The sequence below is a fragment of the Pecten maximus genome, chromosome 16 (genome assembly GCF_902652985.1).
Source record: "Pecten maximus chromosome 16, xPecMax1.1, whole genome shotgun sequence".
In the NCBI taxonomy this organism is placed as follows: domain Eukaryota; kingdom Metazoa; phylum Mollusca; class Bivalvia; order Pectinida; family Pectinidae; genus Pecten; species Pecten maximus.
The window spans coordinates 19,955,394-19,969,702 of NC_047030.1; the positions used below are offsets into that span (position 1 = coordinate 19,955,394).

A 14,309-nucleotide genomic window follows, 5' to 3' on the forward strand; every position below is an offset into this window, starting at 1 on the left:
AATTTGCGAAACCATACCAATTAATATATTTTAATTATTTATTGATGAACATTTGCGAGACGAGCTATGCTGTTCTCCAACAGCTCTTGTTCCTGAACAGAACACAAAAGATAAACCACCCTTGACCCGGCATGACTGCCCCTCAATAAGTCCCTTGGTCTCCAATGTTTCCTGAACAGAACACAAAAGAGAAACCACCCTTGACCCGGCAGGACTCCCCCTCAATAAGTCGCCTAGTTTCCAATGTCTCATAGGACATGCAGTGAAATACAGCAGGCATACCGGCGGCAACCGTAAATATATGTGTAGGTTTATATCCCGTTCCAAGGGTTAAAACGGAACTACAAGTCATAACACGAGCATCAAACACGTCTGTCTTAATTAAAACACAAAAAGGCGACGAAAAGGGACATAGTTTGTTCTCTATGTATATACCCTATGTCAATAGCTTGTAGCTACCCTTCCGTCCTCCAGATCTCCGTTACCTCCTCGTATTGCAACTTAGGTCATTAACATTACTGACGAGACCTAGAAGGTAGAAACAGCTTTATAATGGAGTTTAACCCAATGTTGACCCTACTGTTTATAATTTTAAAGTATTGATAAGGGTTCTAACACTGTCTGATGTACAATAATTCGTGAGGTCTTGTCACCAAACAACCAAGATGGTGTCGATCAGAAATTCAGTCGTCCCTACGGTTTCAGTCTCGGTTTATTTCATCTTCGCCTTAGCCGTGTGTTTAACGTAATACGCCCAATAAATAATAACCATGCTTACTCTGGAAAATTTATATCTTTTGATATGATAGATAATAGAGTCTGACCAAATCTGTTCCACGTTAAACGTGAAGGACATGAGACCGGTCTCGTACCGAGTCTATCCACAACTGTTTCACGTTTAAAGTATTTGAGTGAATACCTCCGTTGAATGTAAAGGAAACATACAGGAAATGACGAGTAACGAATAAAAAAACCCAGCAAGTTACAACTGTTTGGTCCCTTCTAGGACTCGTCAGTGATGTAAGGGACATCATACAGCTGGTCAGTCCTTGCAAGACTCGTCAGTGATGTAAGGGACATCATACAGCTGGTCAGTCCTTGCAAGACTCGTCAGTGATGTAAGGGACATCATACAGCTGGTCAGTCCTTGCAGGACTCGTCAGTGATGTAAGGGACATCATACAGCTGGTCAGTCCTTGCAGGACTCGTCAGTGGTACGGGACGTACTGTCCTAGGATTCGTCAGTGATGTTAGGGACACCATACAGTTGGTTCGTCCTTCTAAGACTTGTCAGTGATGTTAGGGACATCTTACATCTGTTCCGTCCTTCTATGACTCGTCAGTGATGTTAGGGACATCTTACATCTGTTCCGTCCTTCTATGACTCGTCAGTGATGCTAAGGGCACGCTGTAGCTGTATAGCCCTTTCGAGGCTAGGATCATTATTGCGGATATCCAGAGGAAAGATATAGAAAATAGGAGATTAACTGACCCACGAATTGATATACATTTCTTATAATGATTCAAGAGACACTGCTATATTATCCATTGGAAAATTCGTGTTCTGTGTGACTCGGACGCGGAATAATCTGAAGTGTTACTAATTTTGACAAGTCATAAATGGACATTTGACCCAGTAAAATTAACATGAGAAATACATGCTAACATAATTGACTAGCTATTGTTTGCCATGTTGGAAGTAATGTTGTTTCAGAAACGCTGAGATGTTAGACATTTCGATCTTCCCGTATATATCGGTACATTTGATTCAAAGATATTTTATGTAAATACACAAATGGGAACAGGCACAAGTTTAAAATCTTATGATCCGCCTTCTCTTGTAAAACATAAATGATAAACCAGACATTTAACCGCAAATTACTAAGAAAAGACAGTGTCTGTATAAAATGTATATAAATTATATAAATATGTTTAAATGCTTACTGATAAATTACTGACACGATAGATTTTACAATAACTAAGTGAAGTGAAAACCACGATACACTGAGGTGTTAGAAATTTTGACGGTGTATCTACAGTAGATCGGTATATAAGGGAGATAACCCCGCTTAACTTGGACCTATGATTGGGAGAAAGTACATTATATCTTTTGTTTTTACAATGAATGACAATTAGAATCGTATGCTTCTTTATCATCATTTCAAATAGCGTTTTTATGTAATAGGAAAAATTCTTGAACCTGAAAAAATATTTACCAAAAAGTATAAAATTTGTTTTCGTTTAACATTATGCTTACCTGTCTGTGCCCAAATTGTTTTGTTTATATCATACCTACCTGTCTGTGCCCAAATTGTTTTGTTTATATCATGCCTACCTGTCTGTGCCCAAATTGTTTTGTTTATATCATACCTACCTGTCTGTGCCCAAATTGTTTTGTTTATATCATACCTACCTGTCTGTGCCCAAATTGTTTTGTTTATATCATACCTACCTGTCTGAGCCTAGATTGTTTTGTTTATATCATACCTACCTGTCTGAGCCTAGATTGTTTTGTTTATATCATACCTACCTGTCTGTGTCCAGAGTGTTTTGTTTATATCATGCCTACCTGTCTGTGCCCAAATTGTTTTATTTATATCATGCCTACCTGTCTGTGCCCAAATTGTTTTGTTTATTTCATACCTACCTGTCTGTGCCCAAATTGTTTTGTTTATATCATGCCTACCTGTCTGTGCCCAAATTGTTTTGTTTATATCATACCTACCTGTCTGTGCCCAAATTGTTTTGTTTATATCATACCTACCTGTCTGTGTCCAGAGTGTTTTGTTTATATCATGCCTACCTGTCTGTGCCCAAATTGTTTTGTTTATATCATACCTACCTGTCTGTGCCCAAATTGTTTTGTTTATATCATACCTACCTATCTGTGCCCAAATTGTTTTGTTTATATCATACCTACCTGTCTGAGCCTAGATTGTTTCGTTTATATCATACCTACCTGTCTGTGCCCAGAGTGTTTCGTTTATGAGTTTTATTTATTTGTTCATTTTATAGTTGGAAGTTGATGACCATTATATCTGACTGATGTATTTTGTGTTTATATATATATAGAGGATATCTAACAGTGTCTTCAGTAATACCAAATATATTTCACGAGTGGGGCTAATATTTTGATATTTTATATCAAAATATTAGCCGCACGAGTGAAATATATTTGGTATTACTGAAGACACTGTTAGATATTCTGTTTATTACATTTTTTTATCAACGAAAAACCTACCCCGTATGCTAACTAGGCCTACAGCGAAAGTTTGCATACGTTTACCGCTTACATGTCTAGACATATATGTCGGGCTTTCTGATTGGTCAATTATTTTGGTATTTTCTAATCATTAGTTTGATTGGTCAAATCAGCAAAAGTGATATTTTTCACTAGTGAAAAAATATCACTTTTATAGTATGAATAATTTTTGATATTTCACTGGTAAAAATGTAATAAATCCTTCTTATTCAAATCGTCAGACTATAGAATGTATATTATATAAATGTGGTTCACTGACAATCCCTCCAACATAAAGTGCCAACAAAATTAGCTATAGGCTGATTTTTCATTTATAGCCTGTTTTAATGTATAATCTAGACATATGTTAATCGCAATTCATCAACTCTAGATATGAGGTCTGTAACATTATATATATATTAGACCTGCATTAGTTCAAGGTTTTAATAGAGATGTCGACTCAGACTTTTTTTCCCTATATCTGACGTTTATGTATAGCACAACATCAGCTTGATTCTCCTTGAAACATTAGTCACCTAGTAAGAGGAACCGATGTTAATTTAAAGTGACTAGACCTTTAGCAACACATGTATTTAATCAGCGTGTCGAAGCAGTATGGTACATGTATTATACATACATATATAGCTATATGTTTATATAAAATATCTTATTTAATTGTGTAAGATAAGTATGTAACTATGATACATATATCTGTAAAGGACATACATCTTGGGGTAAACCGATAAATACCTGTCTGAGAGAATTATTGTATAATTACATGAAGTATTAAGATATATTTCTGTTTAACAATACTTCATTCCAGGCGTGGGTCGTATTTATTTTACAATCACATGCAGTGTTAAGACATATTTCTGTTTTTCAATGCTACATTCCATACGTACAGTAGATAGTATACTTATTGTATAATCATTTTTAGTATTAAGACATCTTTCTCATTTACAATACTCCATTCCAGGTATGGGTCGTATTTTGTTGTAAAATCAGATGAAGTATTAAGACATATTTCTGTTACACAATGCTACATTCCAGGTGTACTTTTTGATGATACCTGTAAACTTTATACAGGTAAAAGAGTAGATTTTATATCTATGTTCGTGACAACACACAGCCTTTTTTCGGCCTCCACAAAGCCGACATAATCACCAAGGAAGTGGTTTATACAGGTACATTTCCTTTATGTATTATTTTTCAACAATATATTATTAAAGTATTTCACGGAATACAGGATTCTATTGAGAAGGCATTCAGGAGGCCGAGTTATTTATGTAAATGGAGATATTTATCAGATGTGACTGGTATGGAGTATATCAGATTTGTTCTCTGATTTGTGGCCGGTTGACTGTGTTTCCATAACTCCCCTGATAATGATAGGTGAGAAGGAGATGTTCACATATATCCAATATCACAAGGGTCAGGGAAAACAGTAGGAGTCTAATTATACAGAAGACAGTGAACAGGTTCGTCACAGGGGTTCACGCACGCGACCATGACTTCGCCAACGAAAATTCTAGTCTGGTTAAATTGGTACTCATCTCGGCTGTTGGCGGCGTGAAATAACACCTCTTGATGGTATGATCAAGAGCAAGAATTGTGCTATAAATTACAAGTGGAGAACATTCCAGCATTATCTTTTACGATCTCCGAGTGGTACAAATGTGCACCAATGTTCTGTACACCTGCGGAGTATTGCATGATCTAATGAGTTAATAGTGAGCTTCACGAACAGTGTTACACGATATTCTATAAAGTAACACCAACAATATCATACACAAATGCAAATGGCGTGTTTTATAAAAAAAAATGTGTGATTAATGGTTTATCACGTTAAGAAGTTTCACTTTTCCGCGCCTCATAAATAACGCCGAACTGACTACTCGTCTATAGTATCTACCTACCCGAGCGCGTTCATCTGGAGCGGTCGCCCTGAGAACGAATCCACCTTGACAATTTCGGTAAGCTGAATTAGGTAAGTAACATTTATCTTATATTTAGTATTTTAATTGAAAGGCTTGTTTGGATTTATCAGACAACAAGCTCTGTTATAATTATCATATATTACACTGTGTATATAACACCAATAACTTGGTATCGTTCCATCATTGGTTGTAATTCATCCTTCATTAATACTTTTAAAAGTAATAACCATCATGTTACACACTGATGCCCCAATAAAAGGATATGCTTTTGTAAGTGTCTTGGTGTTCTAAACACTAATATAAAATATTATATCTGCAATTAGGAATTTAGAATTGTTCGTATTTAAACGAACTTAAACCGAGGAAAGGTCAAAGGAAACAGGAACACGAAAAGATCTCAAATTTAGTCGCATCTTTCTATCGTGCAATGGGGCAGCAGGTTTTGTTTTGAAATCAGTCATAATGCAATGAACATTGACACCAGTGTCGACATTCAATGATGAAATATAACAAGAAATATCTTTAAAAAAGATAAACGGCATATTATTAATACTGGTGGTTATAATGTAAAACTGCTGGTGAAATAAATCAACGAACTAATGCGTTTCAGCACGGATAACAAAATTTTATCAGTTTGAATCATTTTTGGTGATAATAAAACTGCATTTGAATCAGGAATATACTTTTATCAATGTGTCATTTATAAAAATACATTAACTTATTCAGCTTGCATTCAATCCTAACTTTGTTTCGCTTTTAACTGCATATCTGCATTTTGCATTTAGCGCTACATTAACCAATCACATACTTTATCTTGACCAGTAACGCCACCTGTCGCGTCATATCCGGGGCCAAAAGAATATTATACGGCTATGCCGAAAAAGTATTGATACTCCAGGACAAAGTCAAAATATACCACAAGGTACATAGTCAAAATATACCACAAGGTACATAGTCAAAATATACCACAGGGTACAGAGTCAAAATACACCACAGGGCACAGAGTCAATATACACCACAGGGCACAGAGTCAAAATATACCACAGGATACAGAGTCAAAATATTCCACAGGATACAGAGTCAAAATATACCACAGGATGAAAAGTAAAAATATACCGCAGGATACAATGTCAAAATATACAACAGAATACAATGTCAAAATATACAACAGGATACAGAATCAAAATATACCACAGGATACAAAGTCAAAATATACCACAGGGTACATAGTCAAAATATACCACAGGGCACAGAGTCAAAATATACCACAAGGTACATAGTCAAAATATACCACAGGGTACATAGTCAAAATATACCACAAGGCACAGAGTCAAAATATACCACAAGGTACATAGTCAAAATATACCACAGGGCACAGAGTCAAAATATACCACAAGGTACATAGTCAAAATATACCACAGGGCACAGAGTCAAAATATACCACAAGGTACATAGTCAAAATATACCACAAGGTACATAGTCAAAATATACCACAGGGCACAGAGTCAAAATATACCACAAGGTACATAGTCAAAATATACCACAATGTACATAGTCAAAATATACCACAGGGTACAGAGTCAAAATATACAACAGGGCACAGAGTCAAAATATACCACAGAATACAGAGTCAAAATATACCACAGGATACCGAGTCAAAATATACCGCAGGGTACAAAGTCAAAATATATCACGGGGTACAGTCAAAATATACCACGGGGTACAGAGTCAAAATATGCCATAGGGTACAAAGTCAAAATATACCACAGGGTACAGAGTCAAAATATACCACAGGGTACAGAGTCGAAATATACCACAGGGTACAGAGTCGAAATAAACCACAGTGTACAGAGTCAAAATATACCACAGGGTACAGAGTCGAAATATACCACAGTGTACAGAGTCAAAATATACCACAGGATAATAAGTCAAAATATACCACAGGGTACAGAGTTAAAATATACCACAGGGTACGAAAAAACGTCAAAATATAAAACAGGGTAACAAACTGTCAAAATATACCATACGGTAAGAAATAAAATAACCTCAAAATATACCCTATGGTATCAAACAACCTCAAAATATATATGGAAGCAAGCAGCTTCAGAATATACTACAGTTAACAAACTGTCAAAATATACCACATGGTGAAAAAACCCTCAAAATATACGACAGGATAACAAACAACCTCAAAAAATAATACATTGTAAGAAATAACCTCAAAATATACCTCATGGTAACAAACAACCTCAAACCACATTGAAAGGAATAACCTCAAAATATATCACAGGTTAACAAACAGTCAAAATATACCACAGGTTAACAAACAGTCAAAATATACCACAGGGTAACAAACAGTCAAAATATACCACAGTGTACAGAGTCAAAATATACCACAGGGTACAGAGTCGAAATATACCACAGTGTACAGAGTCAAAATATACCACAGGATAATAAGTCAAAATATACCACAGGGTACAGAGTTAAAATATACCACAGGGTACGAAAAAACGTCAAAATATAAAACAGGGTAACAAACTGTCAAAATATACCATACGGTAAGAAATAAAATAACCTCAAAATATACCCTATGGTATCAAACAACCTCAAAATATATATGGAAGCAAGCAGCTTCAGAATATACTACAGTTAACAAACTGTCAAAATATACCACATGGTGAAAAACCCCTCAAAATATACGACAGGATAACAAACAACCTCAAAATATAATACATTGTAAGAAATAACCTCAAAATATACCTCATGGTAACAAACAACCTCAAACCACATTGAAAGGAATAACCTCAAAATATACCACAGGGTAACAAACAGTCAAAATATACCACAGGTTAACAAACAGTCAAAATATACCACAGGGTAACAAACAGTCAAAATATACCACAGGGTAACAAACAGTCAAAATATACCACAGGTTAACAAACAGTCAAAATATACCACAGGGTAACAAACAGTCAAAATATACCACAGGGTAACAAACAGTCAAAATATACCACAGGGTAACAAACAACCTAAAAATGTACCACGTGGTAAGAAACAACCTCAAAATATGCCTCACGATAACAAACAACTTCAAAATATAACACAGGGTATCAACCAACCTCGAAATATACCACAGGGTAACAAATCACCTCAATATATACCAGTGTTAACACACGTAATCGTAATGTTGAGATTTTGAGTTGGAATTACGGTTTTATAATTCTGTTGGTATTTTCTGTTGTTTTTGTTTATATTGTGCCCTTGTTTCATTGATTTTGATTTAGAACTACGATTTCGTGGATATCTATATTATGTCCTAGTTTAAGGATGTTGATTTAGAACTACGATTTTGTGGATATCTATATTATGTCCTAGTTTAAGGATGTTGTTTTAGAACTACGATTTTGTGGATATCTATATTGTGTCCTAGTTTAAGGATGTTGATTTAGCATTGCACGTTTGTTTCGTTATTATATTGGTAGCAGCTTGTTTGTGTACTCACCTTGATATGCTACCTCTCAATATTCAATCTTCATGGTTGAATATATATCATTTAATATTTACACTTCGAGTTTATATGTAAGGTATATATAGGAATTATCTATTCACCATCTCAGGTTCAGTTCCAATTACCGAAGTTCATCAAAGAGAAAGAGTCGATAGGTATCGCCATATTTACAGTTCTCAAGCCCTTGATACTTTATACGGCAACATAACTACTGCCAAACTAGGTTAGATATGCCATACATCATTACATTTATAACTTTTCAAATTAAATGATGTTGTCTAGAATGCATTTACTTTAATGGCTTTATTTGTATTTCCGCCGATTTCATTCGCTGAACATCAGTGTATTGCATATACCTACAGCATATTGATGTCTGGTGCACACATGTACGTACAACTTTATATCTGGTAAGGTGTATGGCTTTTATTGTCGATTAGATACACATGAAATTTATACACGTTCAGTATAATGATAATTCTGCTTTCACCTACATGTCGTAACAGACGAAGAACTGGGATTTTTTTTCTTCAAATGTCTGCTGTTCAGTGGATATTGGAGCCCGAGAGTAAGGTATGCTTTCTCCCACTTAATGTTGAGGAAGCGATCAAAAGGGAATCATGAATTTCGTACATGTCTTCTTCTAAGTGGACATTGAAGACATTAAAAAAGCTGTCCTGCCCCAAATACAACCTTTATTATCCGAGAACTTTTGTGGGTTTCAAGCATTTTTATTTGGGTTTCTTGCTGTTTGCGTCGGTGTTTTGTTTTCTTTCGACATCTTTCTACCAGCTGTCCTAATATGACGCTCGTTTTTTTTGTCTATTTGACATGCTACCCCGTTTTGAAAACAAAACAAGTCAAACGAGGGACACGGTTAGCATGGGTATGCCAGTAGTCTGTTGGGAAATCTTGTCACCAAACTCAACAAACATATTGTCGATCAAAAATTCAAGCATCCTCACTATATCACGTTCGGTGTATTTTCTCTTCGACATACATTGTAGTCGTTTGTGTGAAGAAATATGCCCCAGTTCAGTACACAACTATGTACTGATAAAATCTTTCGCTCTTCTTAAGTAAAAAGCTCTCATCTCAGGAGAACGAATACATTCCTTCACTTTGGAATTGGTAACGGTAGTATAAAGAGCGGCCGAATCAAATGTTTCGGTAGAAGAAACGTTTTGGAGAGATCTTTAAGATTGATAAAACAGCTCTTGAGATATTCAAACTCCACATTCCATTGATTCCACTGTAAACAGTATACCAATACGACCATGACTGATGTGTCTTTAGAATTGTAATGAGAAGTTTGGATAAAAGCTTAGTTGAGGGATTTCTTGAATAAGTGATAAATACAACTGTTGCCAATACGTACTCTTGTGAAGTTTGGGAATCCAAAATGAAGGAGGTGAATTTTAACGATTGCAACATTGAATAAGATTTGCTCAGTATTTCGTCTTTAGAATAGTTCAATTTTTAGTTAGGGTTTAACTTGTCATCAAAACATTCGTAAAATATGTTCATTAAGTGATACTAAGTACACCGCTTAGTACTGGTAAGAAAAGAGGCGAGTACTTGAAATTGGGTGTGCCGAAAATTGGACTAATCATCTCTTTCCATTCCATCTTTACATTCAATTTGGTTCGGTGTAATGTTTGCTATGTCCGTTTTGCCCCCTGTGTTGACAATGTTGTAAATTTTATTCTTTTTTACTTTTCTCGACCAGAACTAATGATATGAGGATAGATTTATAGCCGGGAGCTGTTTTGTATATTATGGCAATAACTCATCACAAATTACCTGATAAGTGACGAAGGGGTTTCTCCCGTTTACCGCTCTCTCAGATATCGGGTATAAGTTTACATCATATCAAACAAGGCTCTGTCTTGTACCAGTGATTACGGTTCACGCCGACCAAACGAGGCGTGCGACACGGGACGTGCAATACATATGGGGCGTTATGTATAAGTATGTTTGGGTCACATAAAACAAATCGAGGACAAAGCGTTAGCTATATGGGACATGTTAATATATCTTTATTTCGAGGTATTTTATATTATTCGTAAAGGATCCCATTATCAAGTAGCTCGTCCAAACTGTTAATGTCAAAAATGAGCTGAAATGACACCTGATCAGTGACGAAACTATATACTGTAAATCATTTAGTTTTCATGAATATTTTATTTCGCGAGCTTACCTATTCAGACACATGATTTCGCGAACGATTGGTCTAGAAGTGACTTTGAATTATCAAATGATGAGCTATTCGAGTAATGAAACCACAAGACTCATATATCGATAACTGATAGCTAGGCCGCCATCCAGAGTTGCTACTTTAGTACAAATTATCGTGAGGGGTTTGCGATTGACTCTTCTCGCGTGCGTATCAACGCGAAAATATATCCCAAGCGATATATAAGTCAGCGTTAGCTTATCAGTAAAAATGGGAATTACACAGGAAAAATATGAAAATAAATTAAGAAATTTTAGTTGAAACCAGACACCTTGCTACTGTTTGTATTTCATCGATACCAACTAAAATCGTTACTATCGTTACTTGTGAGTTTAGTGAAATGTTATCGTTATTTGTTACTTTGGTGAAATATTATCATGACTTGTTAATTCAGTTTAATATTATCGTAACTTGCTCGCTTAGTTTAATAAAATCATATGACTTGTTGGTTTATTCAAATGTTATCGTAACTTGTTGGTTTATTCAAATATTAACATGACTTGTTGGTTTAGTTTAATATTATAATGAAATGTGAGTTAATTTAAATATTATCATGACTTATACTGTAGTTAAGTTAAATATTAGCATGACTTATGGTGTGAGTTAAGTTAAATCATAACAATATCATCATGACATGTTAGGTAAATTGAAATGGTATCATGACTTGTTTGTTTAGTAAAGATATTATCATGAATATTTTTTTGTTTAATATTATTATGATCTATAAGATTAGGTAAAATATAATATGTCTTGTTAATGAATTAATATTGTTATCATGACTGCTTAGTTAAGTTAAATATTATCATGACTTGTAAGCTAAGTTAAATATTATCATGACTTTTCAGTTAAGTTAAATATTATCATGACTTGTTAGCTAAGTTAAATATTATGATGACTTGTTGGTTAAGTTAAATATTATCATGACTTGTAAGTTTAGTTAAAATAGTATCATGACTTGTTAGTTAAGTTGAATATTATCATGACTTTTCAGTTAAGTTAAATATTATCATGACTTGTTAGTTAGTTAAATATTATCATGACTTGTAAGTTTAGTTAAAATAGTATCATGAGTTGTTAGTTTAGTTAAATATTTACATGACTTGTTAGTTAAGTTAAATATTATCATGACTTTTCAGTTAAGTTAAATATTATCATGACTTGTTAGTTTAGTTGAATATTATCATGACTTGTTAGTTTAGTTGAATATTTACATGACTTGTTAGTTAAGTTGAATATTATCATGACTTGTTAGTTTAGTTAAATATTATCATGACTTATTAGCTTAGTTAGTTAGGATATTATCCTGAATAATTATTTTAGTTTAATATTATGATTTGTTAGATTAGGTAAATAATAACATGTCTTGTGAATTAATTTAAACTGTTATCATGTCTTGTTAGTTTAGTTTAAATATTATCATGACTTGTAAGTAAGTTAAATATAATCATGACTTCTTAGTTAAGTTAATATTAGCATGAATTGTTGGTTTGTTCAAATATAATCATGACTTGTTGGTTTATTCAAATATAATCATGGCTTGTTAGTTTAGTTTAATATCATCAGGACTTGTTAGTTAAGTCAAATGTAATCATGACTAATCATAAGTTAAGTATTATCATGACTTGTTAGTTTAGTTGAATATTATCATGACTTATTTACATGACTTGTTAGTTAAGTTGAATATTATCATGACTTGTTAGTTAAGTTAAATATTATCATGACTTGTTAGTTTAGTTGAATATTATCATGATTTGTTAGTTAAGTTGAATATTATCATGACTTGTTAGTTTAGTTAAATATTATCATGACTTGTTAGCTTAGTTAGTTAGGATATTATCCTGAATAATTATTTTAGTTTAATATTATGATTTGTTAGATTAGGTAAATAATAACATGTCTTGTTAAATTGCTGAAATTATTATCATTACTTGTTAGTTTAGTTAAATATCATCATGACTTGTTAGTTAAGTTAAATATACTCATTACTTGTTGGTTTAGTTTAATATCACCATGACTTGTTAGCTAAGTTCAATTCAATTTCAACATATTTTATTGACATGATGTAAAGTCAATAGGATTGGACATCAGGCATAGCCTATCTTAGTCCTTTCCTTATAATAAACAGATGGTAAACAAACACAGACCTATATACATATATTGAAGGTTGGTGAGGGTATCAGGGGAGGTAATTCCTTAATAATTACAAGGATTTATTAATTTTAACATTAAATAGTAACCCTTAGGATATTTAGTTTAGCTAATTGCTTTATTATTTACTAAATGAATATTCAAACATAGTGTATTTTGTAAAGTAGGTGTATCTATATGATGATATTGAGTTTATTCCCCCAACAGATACAGGCCATAAAGTCCATATGTTTAACACACAAGCCATCCACTGAAGAGGATCAAAATTCAATTTCATCCCATAGAAACATATTAAGTTAGTAGAGTTAGACCAACTCTTGAAAATAAAATGATTGTTTTAAAAAGACCTTTGTAGGAATTACCTCACTTACATATAAGCACAAACAAATAAGGTTATAGATAAATAGATTAACAGAAGATAAATTGTTAATAGACTGCCCAGAGTTCATTATTACATTAATCAAGTATATTTGGTAATCAAGAATAAATATACATTGTTCACTCAATTTCATATTACATATTCTAAACATGTATTTAGATGTCTATTTAATTATTTAATTATATTACTGTATAATTGGAGTCACCAGGGGTTAAAAAGAAATATTAAAAATATTAGATCATTATACATCAGACATGATTTCAAAATCTCTTTGATTGCAGGATGAAATTTGAGACATGTGTCAAGATGCTAGAATTTTGAATATTATTACAAAGAGTACATCCATTGACAATGACATTGGTACATAAATGATTATGATGTGGATGATTTAAATGTTGTATAAGTACTAGACGAGGATTTTGATATAAATTACATTCAAAGAAATAATGTGATATAGTTTCAACAGATTGATTGCATTGACACATTGGAGATTCAATTAGATGATCATTAAAACGGTCGTAATTTAGATTACTTACGTTGTTTCTTAATTGGCATAGAATAATGTTTATATCACGCCGGCCAGAATATTTAAATACATCAGTTGTAGTGGATATAATATGGTGATTGCTATTTAAAAGTTTTTTAAATTGATTAGTGGAGTGAATATTACTGATTTCAGGAGCGAGTCTATTCATTTCATTTAACACAGATGGGAAAAAACTTTCAAAATAAGTTACTGTACGACATAAAGGGGGGTCAAATAATCGAACTGTACGGAGTGGATATCTAACTAAGGTTTCATCATGAATATATGGTTCAATAATTTCTCTTAAGTAATCTGGGGTTTCATTATTTAATATTTT

General features: G+C 33.4%; 1 protein-coding gene across 3 annotated transcripts in view; it reads left to right on the forward strand.

Annotated features, from left to right (window-relative positions):
• The first annotated feature begins 4,493 nt into the window (after positions 1-4,493).
• Positions 4,494-14,309, forward strand: part of LOC117345240 — a 68,651-nt gene continuing 58,835 nt past the window's right edge. For 2 of the 3 annotated variants that reach the window (XM_033908271.1, XM_033908270.1), the window contains exon 1: positions 4,509-5,228. The gene's annotated coding sequence lies outside the window, so the exon portion shown is untranslated. Of the gene's footprint in view, positions 5,229-14,309 lie in introns of all 3 variants that reach the window. The other variant, XM_033908275.1, reaches the window with a different exon arrangement.